The sequence below is a fragment of the Apus apus genome, chromosome 2 (genome assembly GCF_020740795.1).
Source record: "Apus apus isolate bApuApu2 chromosome 2, bApuApu2.pri.cur, whole genome shotgun sequence".
NCBI lineage: Eukaryota > Metazoa > Chordata > Aves > Apodiformes > Apodidae > Apus > Apus apus.
The window spans coordinates 105,304,005-105,330,385 of record NC_067283.1 but is presented as its reverse complement, the minus strand read 5'-3'; the positions used below and the strand labels follow the sequence as shown (position 1 = coordinate 105,330,385).

Sequence of the window (26,381 nt, the reverse complement as noted above, 5' to 3'; positions counted from 1 at the left end):
TGCCAAGGTCCACATTTGGAATTTATGTAACAAAATAATGACTCCATACTTCAAAAATAATGTTCTGCCTAACGAGAGCCATATTTATCTGATAATGATGAGATGCTGATGAGAAGAGCATATGGAGAACAATATTGCTGCTATGAGCAACAACAGAAATGTCAATATATGTTTCAAGAAAAGAATACATGCAAGAAAAGACTTCTAAGCTTGAAATATAAACAGCTTTCATCAAATTGCTTGAAATCTCAGTTGACTTCATTTCATTTGAGTTCCTTATTAGGAAAACAACCATTATTTGCTGATGCTCTTTGATTTGGGTGATTTGTTCTCAGATCCATGACACTTAAGCCACAAAAGCCTGGTGTAGGGTCCCTGGGAGAGGCAAGAGGCAGGACCTTTGCTGCACTTCACCAGGAGTTAAAAACAGCTCTTTCATAAAATCACAGAATTACTTTGCTTGGAAAATATCTTTAAGAGTTGGACTCAGTGATCTTAACTGAGAATACTTCCAAGTCCTTCATTAAACCACATCCCTAAGCACCATACCTACACATCCTTTAAATACCTCCAGAGATGGTGAGTCCACCACTTCCCTGTGCCGCCTGTTCCAATGCCTGAAAACCCCTTCTGCTCTCAGAGGAGGGCCACAAAGATGATCTGAGGGAGCACCTCTTGTTTGAAGACAGACTGAGAGAGCTGGAGAAAAGAATGCTCCAGGGAGACCACATAGCAGCCTTCCAGTACCCAAAGGGGGCCTACAAGAAAGCTGGGGAGGGATGCTATACAAAGGCATGTAGTGATAGGACAAGGGGTAAAGGTTTTAAAGTGGAAGAGGGTAGATTTAGATGAGACATTAGCAAGAAATTCTTCACTGTGAGGGTGGTGAGACACTGGAACAGAGATGTTGTGAATGCTCCTTCCCTGGAAGTGTTCAAGGCCAGGTTGGATGGGGCTTTAAGCAACCTGGTCTAGTGAGAGGTGTCCCTGCCCACAGCGTAGAGGTGGAACTAGATGATCTTCAAGGTCCCTTCCAGCCCAAATAATTCTTTGATTCTATGAGCTACAATTGTGACAGCACAGCACACTAGGTTGAATGACATTGCAGATATGGTGGCACAAGTCATGGGCCCAAGGAGAGGTTCAGGAGAGACACTTCAGGGAGGACAGGGTGGTGTTAATAAGCAAAAAATAAAAAAGGCTGCTTGAAGGTGTTGCAAAACATAGCAGGAGTTTAAATATTTGTTTGGCCTACTAGGAACATGCATGATACAGATTTCTTTAAAGTTTCTTCATTAAGATGAAAGAAGGAAAAACAGAGGCAACATCTGAGGGAGGAGCTGCGTAATGTGGAAGAGGTGGAGGGTACACTTTAAAACCAACAGATACTCCCTTCAGAGGTCAGCCGTTCTCCACAAGAGGGGACAAAAAGGGGTGACACACTTGCATTTCCCATAAGGACCCAAAACTTCCCCGTCCCAGGCATGCATGCATCTCTCCAGCACCACTATCAAAAGAAATTACAGCCAAGTGTTTCTGAAGAAATCATCTGCTGCCTAGGAAGGGTGGGAACAGGAAGCATAAGAAGCTTTTAAATTATGGGAGTGGGGAGGGGTTGTATCAAAGCAGAACCAAGGACATGTGACTCAGGGATGCACATAAAACACCAGCATCAACCTAAAAGGATAAATGAAGACTAGGATGAAAAGTGACTTAGAATCAGCAAGAGATGCAGCAAACATAAGAGTCTATAACTACATTAGAAAGAAACCCAGGCCTGTTAACTGAACACAGGGATGGCTGAATTATTCAGTGCCTCATTCCACAGTAGCTAGCTGGGTCCAGATACCTGGGGCATCTTTCAGGATGCGCAAGCACAGGCTCGATGGAGTAGGGGAAGAACGCATCCATAAGCCAGGTGGTTTCAAGTCAGCAGGAACCACTGTTAAATGTTTATATTTTGAGTCACAGAAATACAGTGAAGTCAGCTGCTCTATTCTGCAGAAGTTAAAATCGTATCTGCTGTTAGTGATGCTGATTTTTATGGACCTTCAAAAAGTATTTAGTTTTCTTTGGTTTTCATTCTGAAGTACTCTGAGAACTCTAGAGTCTGGCTTCTGCATATGATTTTCATGCACCTTAAATACATATACATAACTATATATTTTTATCTAAATATAAATATGTCCCTGCAGTGCTTGGGAAACTACCATCAATCACCTCTAAACCATAAACCACCGCTTTGCCAGAGGGGCCAGGTAAGGTCTAAAAGAAATTAAAAGATCCAACATAGCACCCAATCTTACAAAGAAAAGTGGTAATGGAAAAACAATAAATGACGGTGTACTTTTAAAGCCAGAGAAGTTTACTGGAGCACACTGCTGAAGGATTTCTAATCCTGTAAAAACAATGAGATTAGGAAAAAAAGCCCCCAACAGTCCACATGAATGTATCAAAAGTTATGTCAAAATTCTGTAATGTCTCTCTCACTCTCTCTGAAAGGGCATCTGTCCCAGCTGAGAAGAAGAAAGTGATACAGAAGACAGAGCCTGTCTTTAGAAAGACTTTTAAAACAGCCCTGCATGACTTTTTCATGACTGAATCACAGAAATAGTTTAAATTATTAAAAGAAAAAAAAAAAAAGAAAAAAAAGAAAAAAAAAAGAAAAAAAGGTTTACAAGTTATTAAAGAAATCCAAACCCTAGCCTATGAACAGTTATCATTTGCACAATAACAACCTGTGAGAACTTACTGATTTAAGGAATCACAGCCCTTGCAGCATCAGTGAAGGAAGGGAAGGAGAATGCCCGACCCATGCTCAGCATCACATTGGGGAGGCTAGGGCACACTGCTGGCATCTCACCAGACATAAGGAAGAGAAAAGCCATCTGACAGAAAACCATATAAACACTGAATCTGACTACATTCCTATAAGGCTAACAGCAACTGGAGCATGGACTTGGGAAGTGGAAAGTGAGGGGGAAACTACGGGTGAGGCAGCAGGGATGAAGTGGCATGAGGGTCTGAAGTTACTCAATAAGCAAGATGAATTCCAGTCTGGGACATGAAGCTGAAACTGTTCCACCTTCTGAGGCACCAGGATGTATTCAGCATATTGTATTTCAGTTTGGGATTTATATTTTTTGAAAAATATGCATTAAAAACTGTCAAGAAGACAGTAGGAAGGATGATAGTAGGTTTATAAAACATGACCAGTGGAAAAATGTTAAAGGAGCTCAATTTGTTTAGCCTGGGAAAGGGAATAGTGAGAGGAGAGCTGATAAGAGCCTTGCAATACATACCAGCTTCTTGCTGACAAAAAGCAATCAAGCACTTGCTAACAGTGGAGCAAGAACCTGACTGGCATCAAGTGGGATTCAGAGCAACTGAGAAAGTGAAGAAGAGGCTATCTATAGCCATGTGGAGTCATCACTGGAGACTTACGTACTGATAAGCAGCAGCAGCAAAATTCTATGTTTGCAAATTTATAAAGCGTAAGTAGTTAGAGTGCTGTTGACCTTGCTACCTCTCACTCTTGGGTTGGCAACTCCGAATTCACAAAATGCGTGTCTTCACTTCTGCTTCAGAGTTATCTGGATGCACAGGATATTTTTATTTCCTGAAACTATGCAGGCCTCTTTTGCTCTCTTGATGGGTGGCTTCCCACAGCAATAAAACCCCAATAACTGCAATTTCTGTTGCCCCTTCTTCACACAAGGATTAAGAGGATGACTGACCAGCTTCTCTGAAGATACTAAATCACCTTTTGGAACTCATATCACTTAGAGCGCCTCAAGGCTACTTTAACTTCTGAATAGGACAAGAAAAATCAGGCCACCATAGCCCATTTGGGCTGTTTTTTCCCTGGCCTGCTGATCAAAGCAGTTTTGCTCATGGCCAGACATGGATTTACCAGAGGAAGAAGGGAACTGTACTCTCTCATCAATCTCTGGTCTCCAGGCATGGGGTGCAACTGCCACTGCACCCTTCCCTGCACTCAAGAGTGGGAACTGGCTCTGTCCACCTTATCCCCTGCTGCCAGGATTCACACACCAGCTCCAAAAGTAGGGACACAGCCACTGCTCATATGCCACAGTTCCTGCAGTCAGCTCCCATCTGGAAGAGACCACAGACCCAAGCTGGCAAACACACACCTTCCTAAGAGCGCTGAGTCTACCTACAGCAGTGCACAGCAAGTAAGCCCAAACCCGACTGCTGTGTCATTCATTAAAAAATAAAATAAAATTCACCAACAGAAACAAAACAGAGAAACAAGAAAAGCCAGTAACAACCAACCAAAAAAACCCACAAAAACACCAGAAAACCCCAAACAAACCCAAAAGGTAAAAGGAGGACTCCTGATAAATACAAGGAACTGCTGCTTAAAAACAGACTCCAGCAAAGTGCTTTCTACTCACCAGAAAGCTTTAATCCACATAAATACTGCAAATGCAGGAAGGTAAGGCAGAACAGAAATAATAATACACAAATCATAAATAAGTATTATGAGAAACAACAGGGAATTACAGGAGGTAAGCAGATGTGAGGAGGAGAAGAAGGAAATGAAGGAACCAGTAATGGAGTCTACAGCAGTATCCCACTGATGCTTGTCATGAGAGAACTGCATAGGAACACCTCCAATTTCACCCTTTCCTCATTCAGTTACAGAAAAAAAATCCAGGCAAAAGAAAACACAGCAAAACTACTTGCAGTGCTCTGATTACATTTGATTGATAAGTATTTCATTCAGCAACTAAAAAAGGCAAGAAAGACCCCTCAATGGCACACCCTGATTTGTTGCAGACAAATTACTTTGATTACTCAGGTTACCTTTATGTGAGGTTTTGACCTTTCTGAATCACTCTGGAGCCAAAACCCTCACATGGGGCCTCCTGTGCATTATTCACTATTTAAAAGTTATATTTAATGCTACAGAGACCGAGTGTGCCTTAGGCATCAGGTTGTAAAAGTTCATATTCTCTTGTACTGAGTGGAAAATAGCATAAATGCAAAATTTAAAAAAAAAAAAAGTTGCATGAGCTGCTGACACATGGCAGGTGTGCTACATGACCACAGTAGCCTCCAGCCACAATACTGTAACACCTGTGAACAATATTTTCTGTTTCATACACTACCTAAATAGTCTGTGCTCCAGTGCTCCCAAGCTGGTGACCTGCCTAACCTCACAGAAACAAGGGAATCAGACAGGTGAACTATGGATCAGAGCATCTCCTCCAAGGGCTTTCTGCTCCCTCGCACCAGACACTTCTCTTTCCAGCTCAGGTGACGTAAAAGAATACAAAGTAAAACAAAAATTATGAACACTAATTTAAAATACCAACGTGGCTTTTCTGATTTCCTAGACATCTTACTAACTAGAGTTCAAAGAAACCAGTTGATTTTTGCTTTATTTTACTGAGTGGTGCTTAAGAGTCACAAAGGACTGCTTGCTCACTGACAAATTAAACCCTCCCCAGTCTATCATTTGCAAAAGCAATGTAGCATTGTTTATTTATTTTTCTTTTGCAGTGAAGGAATACTTTTCCTCTATTTTTATGTTTTGGGAGGAATTCTCTGCTACATTTTTGTAGCCTTCTCCAGTCCAGTGTGGTTCAGAGATGGAAAAAAGAAGGCATCTGGGGCAGCGAAGACAGACGTTTTGCAGTCAGCGGGCTAATGCCTCCTCCAGCCAGCCACTGCCATGTCCATCCTCCACTGCTGCTCCGTCCCAGGCAAAACACAGGTTAGCACTGCAGCCAAGAGCTCTGCTCCCAGCACCCAGCCCCAGCATGGGCCCACAACTATTGCTGCCCTGAGGCATGCTCAGCTTCAGCAGGCCACAGTGTTTCCCATAAACCGGCCCAGAACCGAGCCATTTTAAATTAATTTTAAGGGGAGTCATCAATCACTTATTGGAGGCAGACATCCAACACGGGCCTTGCGAGACGGTGCTTGAGTGATGGCTTTCCCAATGGCAGCCCAGACAAGCCCCTGCTCTCCATCACTGGGGAGAGCTGCAGGTTTTCTTGAACGCTGGATTAAAACTTCAAACTCAGGCAGATAGAAAAGGCAGGAAGAAGGCACAGGCAGTGAAAAAAAAAAAACAAAGGAACCACCCCTGAATCCGTGCTGGATCCTAGTTAAATAAAGGCAGCTCTGTGTGAGGAGAGGATCATGCTGAGGCCTGGGGAGTGCATCTTCCTGTTTTGTGGGTTTTTCCATCCTCTCCCCCAATTATCATACTAATTTTACACCCCATTTTTCAAGTTTTGAAAGCATTAAAAGGGTCTGATGCAGCAAGGCTACATGATGAGGCATCACAGCATGTTTAGCTTTAATAGCTTTTGTTTTGCTAAAATGGATTATTCACTTCATACTTAGATTTGTATCTCCTGGGCATTCATGTCAGTTTAGAAAATAAAACACACCCTGTAATATCAAGTAATAGACTTTCCAGTTTGGAGCACCACATCAGGAAACCACTGGTTCCCCAAACAAATTAAAATCTTGCAAGTCTAAACAACCAAACCCATGCCATCAGACAGCCAGATTGGTTACTTAGAACTCTTCTGGGATCTCCATGTTCCCCAGTGCTTTAATTATCTGCTACAGATTACAAAAATACTGCTTGTTTGGCATAAGCAGCTAGCCCATGACACCCCTGCTCCATCTTCTCATCTCTACACAGACTACAGCATGTCCAACCATCAACTGGGAGAAACTGCCAGCTCCAGAAATGCTGTTCAACACATCCCCCCAAAACTCACATGCACATAGCAGCAGTTGGCCCTGACACTCAAAGCCGCCAGCTGTTAAATAGCTGTGCTGGAGGCAAACCAAGCCCTACAGATGGTCTGGGAGCAGAGACTTCTAGGAATGAATCGGTCAGAGTGGAAACACACGGACGACAAGAAAATTTACGGCAGATCTAGGCGTCTGCAGAGTAGAGCCATCTCAGTTAAAATCACTTAGCAAGTGGGATTCTCTCCCAGCTTCAGTTATGTTTTGGTTATGTGTTTTAAGACCATTTTAGCTACGTGTTTTCAAAGCACAGCAAGCTCGTGCACATGTTGTCCCAATACATACTAGTTAAGTTCTTAAGGTCCTTCGCATGATGACCTCCACAAGGAATTAAGAACAAGCTTTCTGTGTCTTCACACAGCATCACAACAAAGTCAAAATCTTTCACCATCTGTGCTGCTACACTAAACTGTAAGGATTTGAAGAACAGCATCCAATACAGCCCGACAAAAAAAAAATAGCTATCTTTAAGGAGGGTCTAACCCTTTTAATCTATTATAGGTTACAAAATGGATGCAGATGGGCTGGAGGGTCCAGAGAAGGGCCACAAGGATGATTAGAGGACTGAAGGACCTGCCATATGAAGAGAGGCTGAGAAAGTTTGTTTGTTCAGCCTTGAGAAGGCTTTGGGGAGACTTCATTATCATGTTTCAGGACTTAAAGGGTGGCTACAAAGAAGATGGAGACTCCCTATTTACAAAGAGTCACATGGAAAAGACAAGGGGTAATGGGCACAAGCTGCTTCTGAGGAGATTATGACTGGACACAAGAGGTAAATTTTTCACCATGAGGACAGTCCAACATTGGAATAATCTCCCAAGGGAAGTGGTAGATTCCCCCATGTTGGACAGTTCTAAGTCTCAGCTTGACAGGGTGCTGAGCCATCTCATATAAACTATAGTAGTACCCAGAAAGGTTGGACCAGAAGATACTTGAGGTTCCTTCCAACCTGGCATTCTATGATTCTATTATTAAATCCTGAAATACTATACTATATGTGTATATATATATTGTAATTACATAATATACTCCTGACATAGTATTGTGCTGGATTATGCTTTCTCTGAAAATGTATGTGACCAGATCTGGCAACTCCTCCTCAAAATGTATGACTGGACTTAAGACACACAGAAGTAACAGCCGCTCAGAGAGGACAGAAGGGGTTGGGAAAATGAGGACAACCAAGTGGCTTGAAGTGCCCCTGCAGGACAGAGGTCAGAAAAAGATGTTAGAGGAAGGAAAGACGACTGGCAGTGATGCAGATTAAATACAAAAATGAGAGTAAAGAGGGAACAGACAATCTTGGGGGTTGAACTAGATGACCTACAAAAGTCCCTTCCAACACCTGCCATCATATGATTGAATGAAGCTTTTGCAGCAGAAAGAGGAAGAAACGTCCTTTGCAGCTTCTAAATAATTGGGGATTCAAAAAAAGCAACTAAGTCACAAAAGTCATTCTAGGTTACTCGACAGGGACTATTAAAAAAAATAATAAATCTATTCTATATCAAGTTGATAATTTGAAAGCAGAAGGGAAGGTAATAGAGCTAGATGCTGCTATTTCCTAACTCAGGAATGAATGAATTTATAACCTGAATTATTTTCCTTCCCTGCATACTTTTCTTCATATTTAGCTCTGTTGAATGTTTGACAATGTGTATTTAAGGCTACAAATCACTAATTTGGTAGCTACGAAATAATCCAAATTGTCTACTTTAATTTAAGATAAAATCCTACAATTCAGAAATAAAGGTAAAGACTTTGATACCAGATCCTGTTCAGTGTAATGAGTTTCAAACTTGTCTCGTGTCCCAAACAGGAAACTGCCCAAATCACTGAAACACATCCATAAATGGTGGCTTTCTCCATCCTTCCTCCTGATGTTGTGCAGGACGTAATACAAGACTCTCTGGGCACTTGACAAAGGACTACTGTGCACTGTACCTACTGATTATTTTATGCCAATCCATTTCTTACAGCACCCTTCAGATCACAGCAAGTAAAATTAATCGTATTTACATTCTACATTATGTGGGGGGGAAAAAGGTAACTGTTTCGCTTCTTACCAAAAAGACTTCCCCAATAAAGTATTCATAATTTTAAAGTTTAACTTCAAAGATTTTGATATCTTAGTGTACAATTCAACCTTCTTAGGAGCTAATAAATATGCAGAAAATACAGAGAATTACTCCCTACTTCATCATAAATTGTGAAAATAAAAAATGTCTTCTTGCAGCTATGGCTGGTGCTAGACAAATGACAGAGCTGCATTTTACCTCTCCTTCCCCTCCTCTATTCACTCTGAAATCTGTTTTCTGTGGGGACAGAAATCTCCATGCCAATACTCACATGGCCATTACATCTGAACTAAAAAATGAATGAAGTAATCCACCCCCCCTGCTCCCTGGATGTCATGAATGCCCTCGGGAAGTGGTACCGTGCAGCTGGGGTCCAACCCACTCTGCTCTCTGGCGCCTTCGCTATATGCATGTGTTCCACCACAGCTGGAGCCACAGAAACTTCACCCTTAAGAAATAATTTTTTTCAAAGGTTTGCAAAGAAGCTAGAAACCAACTAATCTTTCCCCCAGCTCCACAACGGCATTAATTACCCTACAGCAGCAGCCACCAAACTTTTTTTGAAAGATACAGCCATGCAAGTATGCCAAAAGCACCACCAACAAAATGATCACATCAAATACCCGCCGGATCTTAATTAGGGAGCTTACTGTTCCGAAGTGTTTTGCACAGTGACACCAGTGCTTCGTGGTCCCCTTCCCAGCCCCTTGTCTAAATTCTAATTGGTATATATTTATGTTACCTTTGACTAAAATCCCACAATGCTGAAGTTTCCGTGTTCCCCAATTTATTCCATTGGCTCCCTAGCCTTACTGTTCAGGAAAATTCTCAAAAAAGTCTGACCTAGTTCTTCCTACTTGAAATGTAGGCACACTCCTCCTCACCCTGACGACAGTTGATGTGCATCGTGGCTCCGCAGCTTGCAGACGGCTGCCACTCTACCCTCAGACCACCCTCTCCTCTGTCAACTCCTATTTTTAGCCCTCTCTCAGGCTTTTTTCTCTCTCCTCTAGTCTCTTTCTCACAAACCCATCTCTTTCCCAAGCAGTAGCATCCAAACACCACTTCCAGATGAAGATCAGCTGTGCTTATTGGTGCTGAACAGATTGCAAGGATGGCTTTATGTCTGAAAACAATACTCCTCTTTATACCACCTGCTATTAAGAAAGCTCAGTATTTTGATCATATTATGATACTATCAACTTAATGTTAATCTTTTATTCATTCATAATCCCACCCTGTTTCGTCTGAACTCCTGCCTAAAGTGGAAAAAAACTATCTTAGCTACCTTATATTCAATAAAAAAAGTAACAAACCCTACACATCCACTAGGTAGATATCTATTATTTAAATCATTATGATATTTATTAAAATGTAGTTTAGAAGTTCCTTCTCTTGTGGTATAATTCAAATAAGTAATTATTAATGTACAAGATCTAGTTTCAGTGACAGAATGCACATGATAAATATTAGAACAACTGTGGCTCCCTGTATCTGAAGCACATTCAAGCCACAATACTCTTTTTTATTAAAATAATACGGAATAACAATGTGAAATAATTGATATTTCACTTACAGCTTCCATCCACTGCTTCCACTCACTCCAGAAGCAGTCACCTCAGTGTGTGTGGGGCATGTGTGAGGGTCATTAACAGCTTAGCTGGGCTGACCACTCAGCATGTTTGCTGTAGCAGGTTCACAGGAGCTGAGAACACCTTCCAAAAAACAAAGGAACACAATGTTCTTGTCTGCTTTCAAGAGCCTCAGCAGCAGTGCTGGCAGTGTCCTAACTTACTGATAAATTGGGAGCAAGCTCACATCTGCCAGAGAGGTCTAGTCTGGTCTACCCCATTTTATGGTCTCCAGCCGAGTCAAGCACATTAAAATACGTATTACTTCTGTCTACCTGTCACTTCTTGTAATATGCTTAGGTGAACCCATGGCTGCAAGCCAGGAACGAAACTGTTTCAACACAAGCAGTGCTTTTGGGGAAAAGCTATTTGCAACAGAAGTGTCAGGTCCCTTTTGGTATGCTGGCAAATGCCTGCCTCAACCCCTATTGAACTAAAAGGTAAATGGTGAGGAAAGACTGTAATTTCAGGTTAATCTGGGCATCTTCTTATGGACATGAAATACATACTCTGCCTTACCAGAGAAAATCAAAAGACTGATTGAGGCTAATTCTTTCAACCTGTATTTTAAGAATAGTTTTGATACTGGATTTTTAAGAGGGAACAAAACCCCACCCTACATTACACCACTAAGAACATCTACTCTTCCTGTTCCCTGGTACCAAGAGCAAACGTGCCACAGGGACACAATGTCAAGGAATGGCCTGACAGGCCAATATGGAATAATATTCCATGCAAAACAGTTGCTAGACAATGGCTGGCATTCAGATGACTGAAAACTTGCAAAGAAGCTAGTTCAAGCTGGCTTAAATAGATCTAAGTGTGGACTTGGATATTTAGGAGTTCTTAAGAAGAAAAACAGCTTGCAATACTTCAGGGCGGGGTTCTGAGACCGCTGTTTGTTTTTTTTTTTCTTCTATAATCCATTAGCACTAAATAAGACCAGGAACATGGCAGGGTCCTCTATGCTCAGAACTGCATCTAAGCCTCAGAATTACAGCTGTAATTAACGGGGTTTCCAAGCTGAGGGAAAAAAGAATCAACTGGAAACAAAGCAAACCAACCCGCAAAAAAAAAAAAGTAGCCTGGGCAAGTTCAGGATTTCTTCTCTTTTTCATATGCAAGCATATGAGAAAGGACAAAATTCCCAACACACACGTAACCTAGGCTCTTCACCCTACTTGTCATCTTTTATGGTCTCATAAAAGCATGCTGCCCTCAGAAAGGCAAGCGTTCCTCTTATTTCTTACTATTTCATCTGCAGTTCAGTGCATTACTTGACCCACACTGACATAACCTCAAGTAAAACAGGTTCAAGTATACAGTTTCACTATCCCCAAAGCAAGCTGTATTTTATTAGGGTTTTTTTCTCCCCCCTCCTTCTACTCACACTTCAGAGGAGAGGAAATGCCTGCTGTGAATTCTTGTCCAGCATTTCAAATACCACATGAAGTGCCTTTTTTTTTTTTTTTTTCCATCACCAGAGAGCTTCCCAGGGATGGTAAGCCCTCCATGAATAAGAGGTGTAAATACCTTTGTCCCTCCCTGGTGAGCGGGAAGCAGTTGGGTTAATGATGGAGTTGGCAGCCCCTGCGTGCCATGGCACCCACCCAGCACTGGGTTCTGGCCCCAGCCCCCATCATCTGCACTCACATGAGCACAGAAAATGCCATCAGCAGGATAACCAGCCGCTACTCTCCACCAAAAACCAGCTCTGGTTGTAACTGGAATTGGCTAGTACCCAAAAAACTGCAATTTTTTTATTACACCATTATTTTTCAAGCAGCCAGCTTATATACTGCAGCCATACATTCATTATGGCTGGTCCCACTGAATTATGTGAGGAAAGGCTGAATTATTACCTTTCTGCAACAACCTTGGTGCTTTAACACCCAGAAGTCTCATATAGGACCATTTCATAGCTTATTAATCTAGACACATTTTTGTGCTCTACAAGCTCTTAATTGTCAAGGAAAATAATGTACAGCTATAAATCTATTAAATGCATTATAAATAATGCCACACTTTCAAATTAGTTTGATTTGATGGGAAAAAAGACTCCCATAGTTTATTCCTTTGATGCACAAGCCAACATACCACACTGCCACAGCAGTCTGTAAGGTAAGCCCATCAATTGCTGCAGCTGAATAAAAAGCAATCTTAAAACTCACATCCAACAGGGGTAAATCCAAACTTCTCCACATATGCTATTACCCTTTGAAATAAGAATAGAAACTCCACTAGGTTACTACTGCACATCTGTTTTGTACACTTCAAAACAAAAATGCTGTATTTTCTTGGTTTTGGGACTTGTTTTTTTGGCTGGTTTGAGATGATTGGTGGCTGTTGGGTTATTTTGATTGGTTTGGGGGCTTTTTTTACTTGGTTTTGGGACTCTTTTTTTGCTGTTTTTCCAAAAGATGGCTCACACTATCATTCTTTCTCCTCTCAAAGAATGACCTCTGGTTACTGTGACGTGTTAAAAAGCAGATTTATTAAGTCATGTATGCACCTAGGAAGAGTAAGTCTGGCATGAATCCCTCACAACTCCTCCTCATTAAAAAAATAATAATATATATATATATATAGCGAAAAACCTGTGTCATACAACAACAAAAAAGCTATTTGCAGACCAGATGTAATATACTTGAGTGAAAAAACTTAAAACTCAATCCTGAAAAGAGTGACAGAAAGAGGAGACTGATTCAGCCTTAGCACTGTATTAGCTATAACTGCCTTAGCAATCTGCAACATTACTAATCTCAGCATCACCACCTGCTCCATATAACAAGACATATAGATCAGATAAGGAGATGCAGAACTATTTCTCAACCTATACACTTTTAAAGGCAAAAGCATCTGGATTTTTCCTTCAACCTGGTGCAGGTTTGCAACATAAACTACAGTGTGTTTACCAACCCCATGCAGGCTGGAATGGGTTTTCAGACCCATTTTGATTTGTAGGTCTCAGCAGGCACAGGCAGTGTGCTCTCCGGGACCAGAGTAACAGCCAGTGCAAAACACGTGGATTTCAGGTCCTCAGCCCTGAACGTTTCATTGCACAGATCTCCTCCTCTCAGACAAACGCCCCTTGCCCAGTACGGTGCATGCTTCTCTCCCAGTTTATATTTATCCCTGGCCCAGGTGCCATTTTCCAAAAGTGAATACAAGCTCGTCCGTGCTGGGGGATCTGAAACAAAGGCAGGAGGAATTTTTCTTCTCTATACACACACCTCTCTCTCCACGTGAGCCGTTCAAATTATTTCCTACAAATCAGGTTCATGTGTCAAGGCACAAGTGACCTGGAGTTTTTGAACATTCAAAGCCACCATTTGTTTGGCCCTACACTTTATTTATGTTCTACATGTACTTTGTCTCCCTGAAGCCTACAGCGAACAGCTGTCATTAACATTCATCCCTTCTGCTAACACGTTCCTTAATCCCTAACTGACTTTCCAGCCTATAATTAAACTTTCCAGCTGCCACACTCAGAGATGGCACCAACATCCATCATTTGTTTCTAAGTAGTCTCTAAAAAGCTCTTTTTCCAATTTCTAAGACCATAGGCTGGGACCAAAGCCTCTTACACTTACAGGTTTTTGGCTAAAAACCTTCCATTCACTTACCAATTGTCCCATCTTTTACTAGGGAAATTAAATGGCCAAGTAGCATTATCTTAATAATTCACAGAATCACAGAATTGAACTAATGCATTTTTACAGTACCAACAGGTGGAATGCAAAGAGCTCAAAAACTAACAGATGAAAGTTGCACATGCTTCCACATTTTGCACTGGAAATACATTGGTAAGCACTGTATAACCACCACCACTTACAAAGCCCAAGGTCTAAACAGCAGTTCTGCAACAAAATAATTAGGATTTAGAAAGACTTTCTGAATAAACATAATGAAAATCCAAACATATTACTTTCAAGTTGCAACAGTAATCTGAGGTTAACACTTCAATCTTTATGATCCATTTTTCAGATTCATGTAAATTATTACTTGAACGTAAAGATGGTTGGCAACATTATTGTCTGATGCTGTTGTTAGAATGTTCTAGAGGACATGGTATTCTATGAGAAAATTACTGGCTGCAAAGTCGAGAAAGGAAAGGAAAAATGTCTGAAGGAAACACCGCATTTTTGGGGGGTAACATGAGATAACAATGCTGGGGCAGCTTAACAGAGCAGGTCAGAGCAGTGAACAATTGGTGCACACATGCCATGAGCTTCAACAGAATGATGATTCACATTCCCTGCAGATCCAGGACCAGCAAACACCACCGGACAGCCACAAATTCATCTTAGTTTTGTGAGCCCCAAATGTCTAGAACATCTCCTGAGCCTCTGATCCCACAAAGCTCATCCAGCCCTAACCTGAAGTCTGGACAACCACACATGGCATCCTCAATCCCAGAATTCTGCAACTCAGCACACCTGAAGCCAACATCTCCAAATGCTACTTGCTATAGCAAAGGGCAACATTTCCTTGACAGCCAAAGCATTACCACTACAAACAGGGAGCAGGCTCCATTCAGAACAATACTGGTGAGCACCCATCAGCAATGTCACCAGCCCACAGCAATGGCCTCGCCTGCTGATGGAGATACAGGGATGCTCAGGGTCAGCCACCCCCATGTCTCTTCTGAATGTGTTTAGGAGTCACAGCATGCTTTGGCTTTGCCTTTTGCCTCACGTGGCAGAGATACATTGAGTGATTAGATCCAGCCTTTGCATTTATGAAACCACAGGCTGCTTTCACAGGGGATGAAGGTTTCAGCCTTACTGGAAGTTCTCCGCTATTTAAACAAAGCAGGGGCACATTCAGGAAAGGAACACATTCATTTTCAATTTTATCCTGCTGGCTGAGGTTAACAATTCAACAATAAGATTTCAATGTTGCTAAATATTTCAGTAACTGTGCAGGATTTAGCAGCTACCATAAGGCTATTTTGGTAGGCTACCAGAAGATAAATCATTTGGGTTTTGAGTTTAAAAGCATCGCTACCCAGCAAAGAGATCATACCAGACAGGTGCAAAAATTCAAAGTTTGGACAGCTATGGCTTGTTCCTAGTGGCAAGAAAGGTCAACACTTTAAGCGGACATTAATATACCTTAAGTTCGATCTAAACTATAGGAGATGCTTTCCTCCCTCCTTATATTAAACATATTTTAAAGGTGAATTTTGAAGAGCGCACGTGACATCTCAAGCTTCAAACATGAATGCTTTGAGAGGTTAGGAAAACATGAAAACAGTGTTTCATTGAAAACTATTTGTCAGTTTTAATCACAGGATAACTCTATAAGAGGTGTGACTGATGCAATTTCAATTTTTGCCAGACAAATTAAATTAAATTAAACACCTTTGCAATGCCTAAAAGAAAGGCTCAAGCAGAGCAGCCAGTCAGTTACCAGCCCCAGAAGTTACTGGAGAACACTCTGGAGATGGGCAGCAGCATCTGGCAGCATCCCGGGGTGAAGCAGCCAGGAGGGCCAGGGACCCCACTTCCACCTCTTGGCTTCAGTTTTCTGAAGCAGGGGAGAACCTTGGGCAGCCTCACCAATAAAACACGCTGCGGTTTGTGAAGAAGGCGACAAAGTTGAGGAGTTAATCTGCGCCAGGAAAGAGCTTTTCATTCCATACTAGCAGCTCTGGCAGAGAGGGTGAAGGAGGCTTGAGGTGCTTTCCATTCATACCTGAATGAAAGTTTTACCTACTGCCAGTCACTATTTCATTTCCCTATGGAAGGCGAAGGGGAGTATTGCATTATTATGGGAGTATACTTCAGCAACTCAAGCTCCTGCTACATTTTCAAGGAGTTGCCTTTTTCTAACAGACTGCACTTGTCATGATGCCTTGCCACCTCAATTCTGGAAGATAGCATGCATTTTGCAGAGCTGTCATCCATCTTAAGTGATGTTAAATACCACTTTTAGGTACTAATTCTGTATCTCTCTAATACTACTGATCAATAATATCCTTTTTATGCATCTATCCGGAATTCTGAAAGAAATAAAAGTTCTAAAAATGTCCACAGAATACCTTAATTTGGGGTTTCCATACAATACAATTTCAGAATACTAGGTTAAAATAGATAAGGTATAAAAGGTCTTAAAACGAAGGCCAAATGTCACCAGAAAGCCTTGCTTGAGAATCTCAAGATGGTGGGCTTAAACGTGCCACTAGTCAAAGAATGACTTCTGCACAGCCCACTTCTCAAACTAGTATATTTTCAAGCAGAAAATAATCCCATTCATTACTTATTCAGATTCTAGTTAATGTTTGTGCTATCCCTTCTGAACTTCTGAAAAGTTTGTTTAACATGCTCAGCAGTCAACATTTAATTAAGAAATATTTAACTACTGGTATTTTTTAAACAGCGACATGTAAGCAGAAATAATTGCTTATCACATCTACTTTACAAAATCAAAATACAGCCAATGGAAACCAGACACAAAACACTTGACTTCAGCTGAACCACTTTTGTTTAGAAAATGAACAGACAATGTATTTCCTCGGCAGAGACCCTGATTTGTTTGCCAAGTCTCATCCTGCAGCAATTTTTCCTCTTACAACATCCCAGGCACAGAGGACACTATCAAGGAAGTAAATTCAGTTTTGTGACCTAGGAACAATGACAAGACCCTCGTGTGCCTTAAAAGAAGGTAGCAAAGAGTTTTAAGTAAACTATGTAACATAGTATGTAGTAAATATATCTGTTTTATCCCTTTATAACTGCTTGGAAGTTAGAGAATGACAGTTACCTTCTTAGTGCAAGTGTTTCTTTATAACATGATGGCCTGTTGCTACATCATCTATTGCATGCCAGCATTTTTAATTAAAAAAAAAAAGGCAGAGCAAGATTTCTTGCAACTCTATGGAGATACTAAAAACTTCTATTGATTGCCACAAACTATATGATTGCATTCTCCAAGGCAACATCATGGGACCAGAAGGTCACAAGGGGCATCTTCTTTCATATCAGTTACCTTGCAAGAGACATTTTGTATCCATTCCTAGAGCAAAAAAGTGGGAAGTCGGTAAAAATTTTTAAAGAAGGAACTTTAATTCTCCAGCTCTGCAACCTTAATTCAATCACTGTCCCCTCGGGCTGAGAAAAGGACTGGCTTTAGTGCTCTGCATTACCATGTTGGTAGAGAAGCTGCAAAGGACCATATTTATGGTTTATATATCATGCAAGTCTAAGAAAAACAGTTTTAGGTTTGACCAATGAAGATGAAGTCAACAAATCTGAGGATAAAACACTTTCAAACTTTAAATGTGAATTTCTGGATGGTTTCATTTGGCTCTGCAAGGACTGGTTAGTGAGTACAGAAAAGAAGTAACAACCTTAACACCAACACTTCCAGGAGAAAGGCAGGGTTTCGAAGGAATTTGATCAGGATCAGTTATGTCAGTATCACAATAATTGTGTGGCATACTTAAGTTATGTGCAGATGCAAGTAGGCACGTGCTTTATGTAGACAGCCTAGTTGAATATATATATATTGAAGAAGCAGGTGGGAGCTGTCTTTTCTCCCTGACTTGGACCGGCGATGGCAGCAGAAGCGTTGTCTGCTGGCTCTTCTTTGCCAACCCATTACAGGCAGAAAGGGACTCCCAAGACTAGAATAAACTAAGACAAATCAACTATTGTCTCGTTCTTCAGGGTACCATTAAATAGGACAGCATGAGACATGGGTTGTGGGATGGTCATTTTTTTTAATATATTTTTCCAAGATATCTACTATAGTACGTTAATATATTATTTATCATCATTGTATGTGCATGCAGGGCAGGACTGAACATATAATGCAAGACAACGTCAACACTAGAACTGGAGCAGAGCCTGTCCACTACCTCTGTTTGCTGGAGTGGAGAATTACCCACACTTAGGTCACTAACCATGCAAGTAAGTGATCAAAGCCCTGACTGGCACAGTATTAAAGGACCCTCCTAAATGCCATGCCTCAAATTCCAGCTCTAAGACTGCTAAGAGAAAGCCTGCAAAACTCTTTAATAAATCATTGAAATCAGAGAGGGAAATTAGGTCATCTTCCCCATGCCTTCTGTCTGCACTGTGAGTTTGCTACCCATACAGTGCTGCTGAGTGCCCCATCTCAGCAACTCCTAAATGATTCAAGGGCTGAGATTTCTTCCAGTTCCCCAGGCTGGCTGTTACACAGATGAGTGAAGCCCCCTGTCTATCCCACCTGCTAGCTTTGTCCTCTCCACTCCAGTTCTGCCTCTGTCCCATTTTGTTTTGTTCCTATTTATATTTCCCTCCGATTCCCCCAAAATCTGCTCTTGTTGCTAGCAAAACCACCACCCGGCAAAAATTGTTGCTCGGGAAACATCCTTTTGCCTCTCCTGTAATCCCACTGTAGCATGCTGCTATTTTTAGGAGAAAAAGGAGGTGGTAGGGGAATGAAAGGCTGCCAGCTCCAGCTGTACAAGAATAATGCTCCAGTAAATGGAAACTACATTACAGTGTTTCCCTTTTAGCACATAAAATTAACCAAAACTTTCAGTCTTTGGAATGATCCAAGAGAGACAGAAGAAATGGAAAAGACAAATTCTAAGGTAAAAAACCCACCATCTCACTTCAGCTTTCAACTCTGCAGCTGGGCCCCTCCTTCCAGGCTTGCTCTCAAGATCTTCCATCAGTGTTTGCCAAGTGGGCCACACGGTTAAACCAGCAACGTACTGCCATAAGTAAGCGATCAATTAAGGAACCTGCTTACAAACAGGGACCAACCGTGCCTAGGGACAGCCCCTCAAGCAGGAGCAAGGTCTGTGTTTCACTCCTGCTTTGACACCAAGCAAGGTCCTGACCTCTGGCAGGGCAGCTGCCCATTGCCCTCCCCAGCCAACACCAGTGCCAGATGCCCCATGCAAGGGGTTCTGTGCAACCAGTGCCTGGACTACCAAGACCCTCTGGCTAAACCACAGCCACCTTGCTTCCTCAAGAGTACACATTTACACTCACCCACTACCTTTGCTTTTATCAAAATCTCATACTTATTGGTATGTAAGGTTTAGAACAGCTACTAGGAACAAACCAGAAGTACTAGGTTTCTTGCTGAACATAATTCCCACAGACAAGTGGCAATGTTTCTCCCTGTATAGATGTGTATGACTACATACTGACTCCAGTGCAGCTGTGGGGAACCAAGGAGTAGAGGGGCTGAGCGCTGCCTGTCCCGACTCATGCTCTGCAACAGTGGTTATTTAATTGAAAGAAAACAGCAATGAATTCAGCAGACCTGGTGAAGCAATCACCTCCAGGGTACTTAAGAGAGATTACAGCTTCCTGACCTAAGCTATGATTTGGTAGGGTCAGATTTTGCCTCTGTCTAAACTGAATCAAGCCTTGCTTCACAGACAGGCTTCCTGATTTCTGTGGGAAGACTGGCAGATAAAGATACTCCCCAACGTGAGTCAGGGTGCAAGAACAGGTCTCTCAGTTAGCATAAACATATGTTTCCTAGGTCTGGAAGAGTTTTCTGTTTGTTGTTTTTTTTCCTTCCCTCTTCACAGCCTGTTTGCATTTGCTGGCTTATTAAACAAGATTTTATTTGCAGCCAGTATGTCATAGGAAACCAGGAGGTGTTACACATAATTGACCTCAGATTCATAAGGAGTAAACAAGGTAACCTCTACCACTAGGGATTCCTCCTGCTCCACCACCACCAGCAATGTCACCTCCTGCCACTGGGGAGAGGCTGCTGGAGCCTGCAGCTGCCTCCCAGGATGTACTCACCTCTTGTGGGGAAGTGGAGAGTGCTAAGGCTGAGCCACTAAAAGGGGTGGGTTAATCTGAAGTTGGGAGGAGGGGAAGGGTGCTCAGCCACCTTCCTGGGTAATGGGAAAGATGGACAATGCCAGAGGCTCCTGCCCCAGGAGGGAAGGGACACCCAGCCAGTGACCATGGCCAGGGGAAGGGGTTGTGCAGTAGGAGCAACAGGCTGGCTGGGGAAGCAGGACACAACTAAAGAGAAGGGCAAAACCACAGGACTAATTGTGTGGTTTGCTCTAGTCTGAAAAAGACTGAAGATGGGTGTTTCCCCTTCTTCTCTCACATGAACATCCCATCATCCATTGGAAGGGCTCTAACCAAGAACCTGCCAGGGTCAACTGTCCCCACCTCAAATACACTCTCCCACTTGCTACCTGCAGCCCATGTGGCATCAAAAGCCAGCCTCTATTTTAGGAAAAAGGCTGCAGTAAAAGCCAAGTGATAGAAGCACACTATACCTTGATAGTTCAAATTTTAACAAAGAAACATCAACTGTTCTCCATTCCACGCAGGAGCTTTCTTCTCCCACCTCTAACTCATGAGAGTAGTGCTATGATTGTCCCCTTCTGTCACAGTTGTCAGTAAACACACTTTTCATACAAACACATGCACGTGAGCATGTATTCAAAATTGCTTTTCCCACTTTACCCTTTACTTTTCCCTTCCTGAAATATTCCTCATATTCGTATATGCTTTCCATTTCTTCTAGACCTTTACCCCTCACCCACATGCTGCGAGTCCCCCATTTCCACATTCTCTTTTTAACCCTCCAAAGACTTTCCTCAGTGGGATGAAACATCTGGTGGATGATACTCATGCAGATTTCAGTACTGCTTTTGTTTCTCGACTTGCCAACAGATCAGTTTTAATAGGTAGTGAAGCCACCGAAAGGGATTTTCTGTCTGTGGCATACAAAGTCTTTCCAAGATCAATAAAGGAAAGCATAAAAATTGAAGGGGTCTATGTAAAAAGTTTTTTTTACTTCTGTGTACTTTTAAAACTTTTATATACTCTGTCTCATTGGATGCAAATAGATTTGTAAGTGATTTATATTATATTAAAATAAACTTCCTTTTTGCTTTTATCTAACTTCAGAACAACCAGTTCTGCCAATACAAAGGCCAAGTAAAAAGTAAATATTTCGTTTTCCTCCAGAGACAAAAAGCTGACAATTACTCAAATTGCATTGTATCAATTACTCAGGAAGGATGTAGTAGATACCAAATTTGCTGTCTATACAGCACATTGTCTCAGATTAACTCAGCTGTCCCAAATACTGACCCGTTTTTGTTTTTCCACAGATACTTGGTCCTCGACAATACTCCTGAGTTTCCTCTGCACCGATGCTTCCTGTGACAACAATTGAGACTGGCAGGGGCAGGAGCAAAAGGCCCTATGGGATTATTCCTACGAAAGCCAAGATAACTGCTTACGTTCCTCCCCTCCGCTATCTGTATTCTTCATTTTAAGAAATGGAGATCTTTCGAAATAAAATAGGTATGTCTCTTTGGGTGTTTGTAGCCGGCTAATATGTAAGGAAGTGCTATGTGCCCATATACACAATGTTAGACCATTCCCCAACCATTAGAAATGGTTGTTACTGAAGATTAAAAATTAAGACAAACGCTATAAAATTTATCTAATCCATCTTCTTTTTAGTAGTTCATCTCCTGTAAAGGCTTCCTTTACCATACTGATTCAAGCTGCCTAGCGATGTTTGTTTAAGTCTAGTTCTGGCTATCACTCTTTTACATATGCCACAACTTCTGTATCAAATAAAAACAATCCATCACGATCTTTCAGAATAAACATATTTTCAGCTTAATTTTCAGCTTAGTTGACAGGAATCATATATTTTTAAGTTATATACATGCATTTATTTTAATTTGGTTAGACAGAAATTATGTCTGAACAAAACACTTTAAAAATTCAAATGCTGCAGTCATGTTTTCAGTTAAAAATGTGACAAATAAGATGCTAAACCACAATATCCCAGAGTCGTGCTACACACACTGAAAAAGCACAATCCTGCAGACTCATGGAAGAGCCCTCCCTGCATGGACCAACTCATTGTTTTCAAAGACCAATATATATTGAATGTGCACCGAATGTACAGAGATTCTCACCCCAAGATGTATTTCCATGCGAAGAAGTCAGACAGTTACTAATACTTTCATGTTGAAAACACTGTAGCTCAAGAGATAAAGCTGATGCTTCATCTCATGAGAAACAACTATTCTTTTATAACCACTTATAAATGGCTTGATATTTTCTCTGAGACAACAAGCAGTCATTTACTAGTCCATGAGATTTCCATGAAACAAGTCTGAATGTCATCCACTGTGAATAACACATTTAACACATTTCAAGAAGTTTCTGTTAACTCGAGTTCATGCCCAAAATACAAAGAAGTAGCTTTTTACATATTTAAGAAAATAATCATGCATAGCCCCCAAGGAATTCACAGCCATTGCACCAAACAACAAATCTAACAAATACAGGTATAAGCATGCTACTGTGGGTCAAACCTACCACCAGTACCCATATTATCTACAAAAAGCCCTCAGCCTTCAAAGGAAAACCTGTGAAAAGTGATTATTTTTCATCAAAGAGTAAATATTCAGCAGGTTTACACTACCGACAAAAAAAAAGAAAATTAAAAAAAAATGAAAAAAAAACCCACAACCTCACCCTGTTTAATTAAAAAATTACGTAAGTTGTAGCTTCACCTTCACTTGCTCCTTCTTGGAAGAGAGAATAAAACCCCAACTAAAATTAGACTTCTCCAGTTTTGCTGCAGTTCCCCAGCAGACAAGACACAGCCAAACCCTGCGAGAGCCGCCAAGGCGGAGGCATGGGGGGGGGGGGGAGCTGGGCATGGTACCACACCCTGTTGTCTCCCCACTCCTCCTCCTCCTCCCATAGGCAAAACCTGCCCACCACAGAAGCAGGCTCCTATCGGGTGAGCTCCTGACATGCATCCTACCAGCTACCTGGTCATTTGGGGCAGCCTTTGGGGAGAAAAGGCCATCAGCTGCACCAACAATGGAGGGATGTGAATGCCTGTGCTGCTCCGATTTAATAAAATCAATGTACTTTTAATGCTTCTCAAAGTGTTTTGTGTTCTCTGCTGCAGTAAGCAGGTCTACAGCACGCTGACAGCTCAAGGAGCCTTCCTGGAATAAACTTCCAATGCAGTGCTCTCGGGCTCTCCTATTGCCATGCAGGTCTCATCATCATTGTAGAGCTGAAACTTTCCAACCCAAGGAGACCCGTGGAGCTGTATTCACTTATCCTACATTATGCATGTACACACACAGGTGCAGCAAGACCCATGAATTTCACATCAGTGACGCAGCAGGATGATCTCGACCTTTTAATATGCTATAAAATGACAGTTCTCCATAGATTTACAGAAAAGCAAATACTCAATCACATCTGACTAAGATTTACTGCTCAAACACATACTTTGCTCATTTTCTCATTTGCTATGAGATTTAGCTATGTTTTCTTTATACAAACCTTCCTATTGACACAGGCAAGAGCTGACACTATTCAAATGAAAGAAAAAAAAAGACGTAATTCAGATTGCCACACTGTAAAAAGACAGATGCATGTGGGGCACACCTAACCCAGAGCTTTTACTTGGCAGTAAGGCCTCTGGCTTGCAGTTATTTTGACAGCCAAGATTTCAAACATCATAGGTACCTTCCCTTCGACTTCCAAGCGACATACATGTTGAGGAAATACTTTCTATCCCTACCTCAAACACAAGCTGGCAAACAGCATTCAGTGTGATAATCACCTTTTCTGAATGCCACCTTCCCCCTCAAGCACAGCCCCAGGAGAAAAAAAGAAGAATCAAGAAGGTGCAAGGCCAGAGTATTTTGCTGCTTTCATTCATTATAGGGGTGGGAGTTTTCAAGCTTCTCGGTGTACAAGATAAAGTTTCAACTCTGAATGAAAACTAAGAACACCTGAAAAGATAAAGAAACTATTTCTTTCAGCCCCCCTGTGCTCACCCGGGTGCCGCAGCCGGGATGCGGGAGGAGGGAACTGCACAGCCTTCCTGCCGGCCGCACCCTCGGGGTCTCTATTTCTCCTTTCCCCACAGCCCCGGCCAAGCACCGCAACTTCCGCGCTGCGCGGGGACAGGCGTCGGGGGCAGGAGGAAGACACACACACGGCTCGGGCCGCCTCTCCAGCGCACCTGGAAAACCCGCGCCCGGGCAGGCAGGCAGGGAGGGGACAGGCAGGCAGGGGGACAGGCAGGCAGGGGGACAGGCAGGCAGGGGGACAGGCAGGCGCCCGCCCTACTCCCGTTTCCCGCCGCGGGCGGCCCCGGCAGCGCGGGGCGGAGCAGCTCCGGCCCAGCGGCTCCCCCACCCGCGGGCGGCGGGGCCCCTCGCTGCCGGCCGGGGCTGTGGAGCGACGGGGGCGGCGCGGCGCTGCCACTGCAGCGGTCCGGGGCTGCGATGTGCTCCGTACATAACCACACCCACCGCATTGCAGAAGCCACGGTCCGGGGCGGGGGAGGGAAACAGCCCCCCCAACACCGCAAGGCGCGTAGCCCCGGCCGGACGATGACGAAGAGGAGGGCCCGGGGGGAGGGGGGGGAGGCGGCTACTGCTGCACTGCCCAGGCGCTGTGCCCCCCCAGGTGAGCGGGGCACCCGGCACCAGCCCCGGGGCTCAGAGGGCTCGGGGTGAGTCCTGCCAAGCCAGACAAGCCCCCCTGGCCGCGCCTCTGCCGCCTACAGAAGTTTCCCACAGAAACGCATATCGCCCCCAAAAAATTACAACTGCGACACCCCCCCCTCCACCTCACCCTCGGCACAGCTGCGGCGGGAGCAGCCGTGTCCGTGTCCCGCGGCCCCAGCCGCAGCCAGCGGTGCCCCCCGCAGAGTCCTCCCCGCTCTCCGGGGGGCACCCAAAGGGTGGCTGCCTTCCTCCGTGCCCCCTGGGCATCCCGGCCTCATCCTGCACACGCCGCCCCTCGGCAGCCGCTAACTTAAAAATGGCTCCTACGAACGAGGCTTATCTATATAAACACGTATATATATTTTTGCTAAAGGGGAGGGGGGTGCAATTTACCCTCCCCTCTAGGTCATATCCTCCGCTTCCCCTTGCGGGGAGGACAGTGGGGGCGGGAGCGGCGGGAAGGTACCTTGGCAGCCGTGGGGAGCGCCGGGGACGCCCGGCAGCGGGGCCGGGGCGCGGGGCTCCTCCCGGCGGCGGCAGCGGGGCTGCTCCCGGCGGTCCCGGAGCGCTGGGCTGCTCCCGGCGGTCGTGGGCTCGGGGCTGATCCCGGCGGCAGCGGCCACGCGTCAGCAGCGGCAGCGCAGCTCGGCTCTGCCCAGAGCGAGCCTCCGCCGCTTCCCAGCAAATCAGGGCTGCGGAGGCTCCTCTGGAGAGAGGGAGGAGGGAAAAAGGAAAGGGGGAGAGAGAGAGAGAGAAGGGAAAAAAAAAAAAAAAAAAGGAAAGAGGGGGGGAAAAAAAAAAATAAAGGAGAGCGGGGGGAAATGTCCACGCCGCGCTAAACGGCAAAAGCTGGATGCTGGCAGGTTTCTCACCACCATTAGCTCCCTCTTCCCCATACAGCACGGAGGGTCGTTGTTCCCCCCTCCCCGCCCGGCACCGGGATCCCCACCTGCGTCCGGAGGGATCCAGCTGGTTATTGGCTCAGCTAAATGAATTCTTCTATTTAGACAGATGAGTTTAGCTGCTGCAGTTGCAACCAAACCCTAGCGATGGAGAGACTCCCTAGGAACTTAAAAGCAGCAAGCTGCGTATTGGCAAGGTCTGGCTTTGATTTATCTCTGGTGTCGTTGCTGGGTGGGGGTACCAGCCTCCTCGATTTTAATTTCCAATGACAAAGCATATGTTCTTAAAATCTGGCCCTTATTTCACTCAACAGCATTACTAAAAAAAACAAAGGTCCTGCCACACATCAGCTCCTGATCCAGAAAGGGTAACGTAAAACCAACAAAGACTTTTTAGTTTTCACTACAGTACAGACCACCACATGCCACATGTCGGAAAGCATAAAAAATTCCTAGTGCATACAAA

General features: G+C 43.4%; 1 protein-coding gene across 26 annotated transcripts in view; it reads right to left on the bottom strand.

Annotated features, from left to right (window-relative positions):
* The window catches only part of EPB41L3 (erythrocyte membrane protein band 4.1 like 3), a 149,852-nt gene that overhangs the window by 76,293 nt on the left and 47,178 nt on the right, over positions 1-26,381 (bottom strand). For 7 of the 26 annotated variants that reach the window (XM_051609584.1, XM_051609583.1, XM_051609588.1 and 4 more), the window contains exon 1: positions 25,480-25,553. The exons of 2 other annotated variants lie outside the window; for them this stretch is intronic. The gene's annotated coding sequence lies outside the window, so the exon portion shown is untranslated. Of the gene's footprint in view, positions 1-23,042; positions 23,132-25,479; positions 25,557-25,962; positions 26,007-26,381 lie in introns of those variants that run through there. 17 more of the 26 variants (XM_051609567.1, XM_051609573.1, XM_051609571.1 and 14 more) reach the window with 7 other exon arrangements.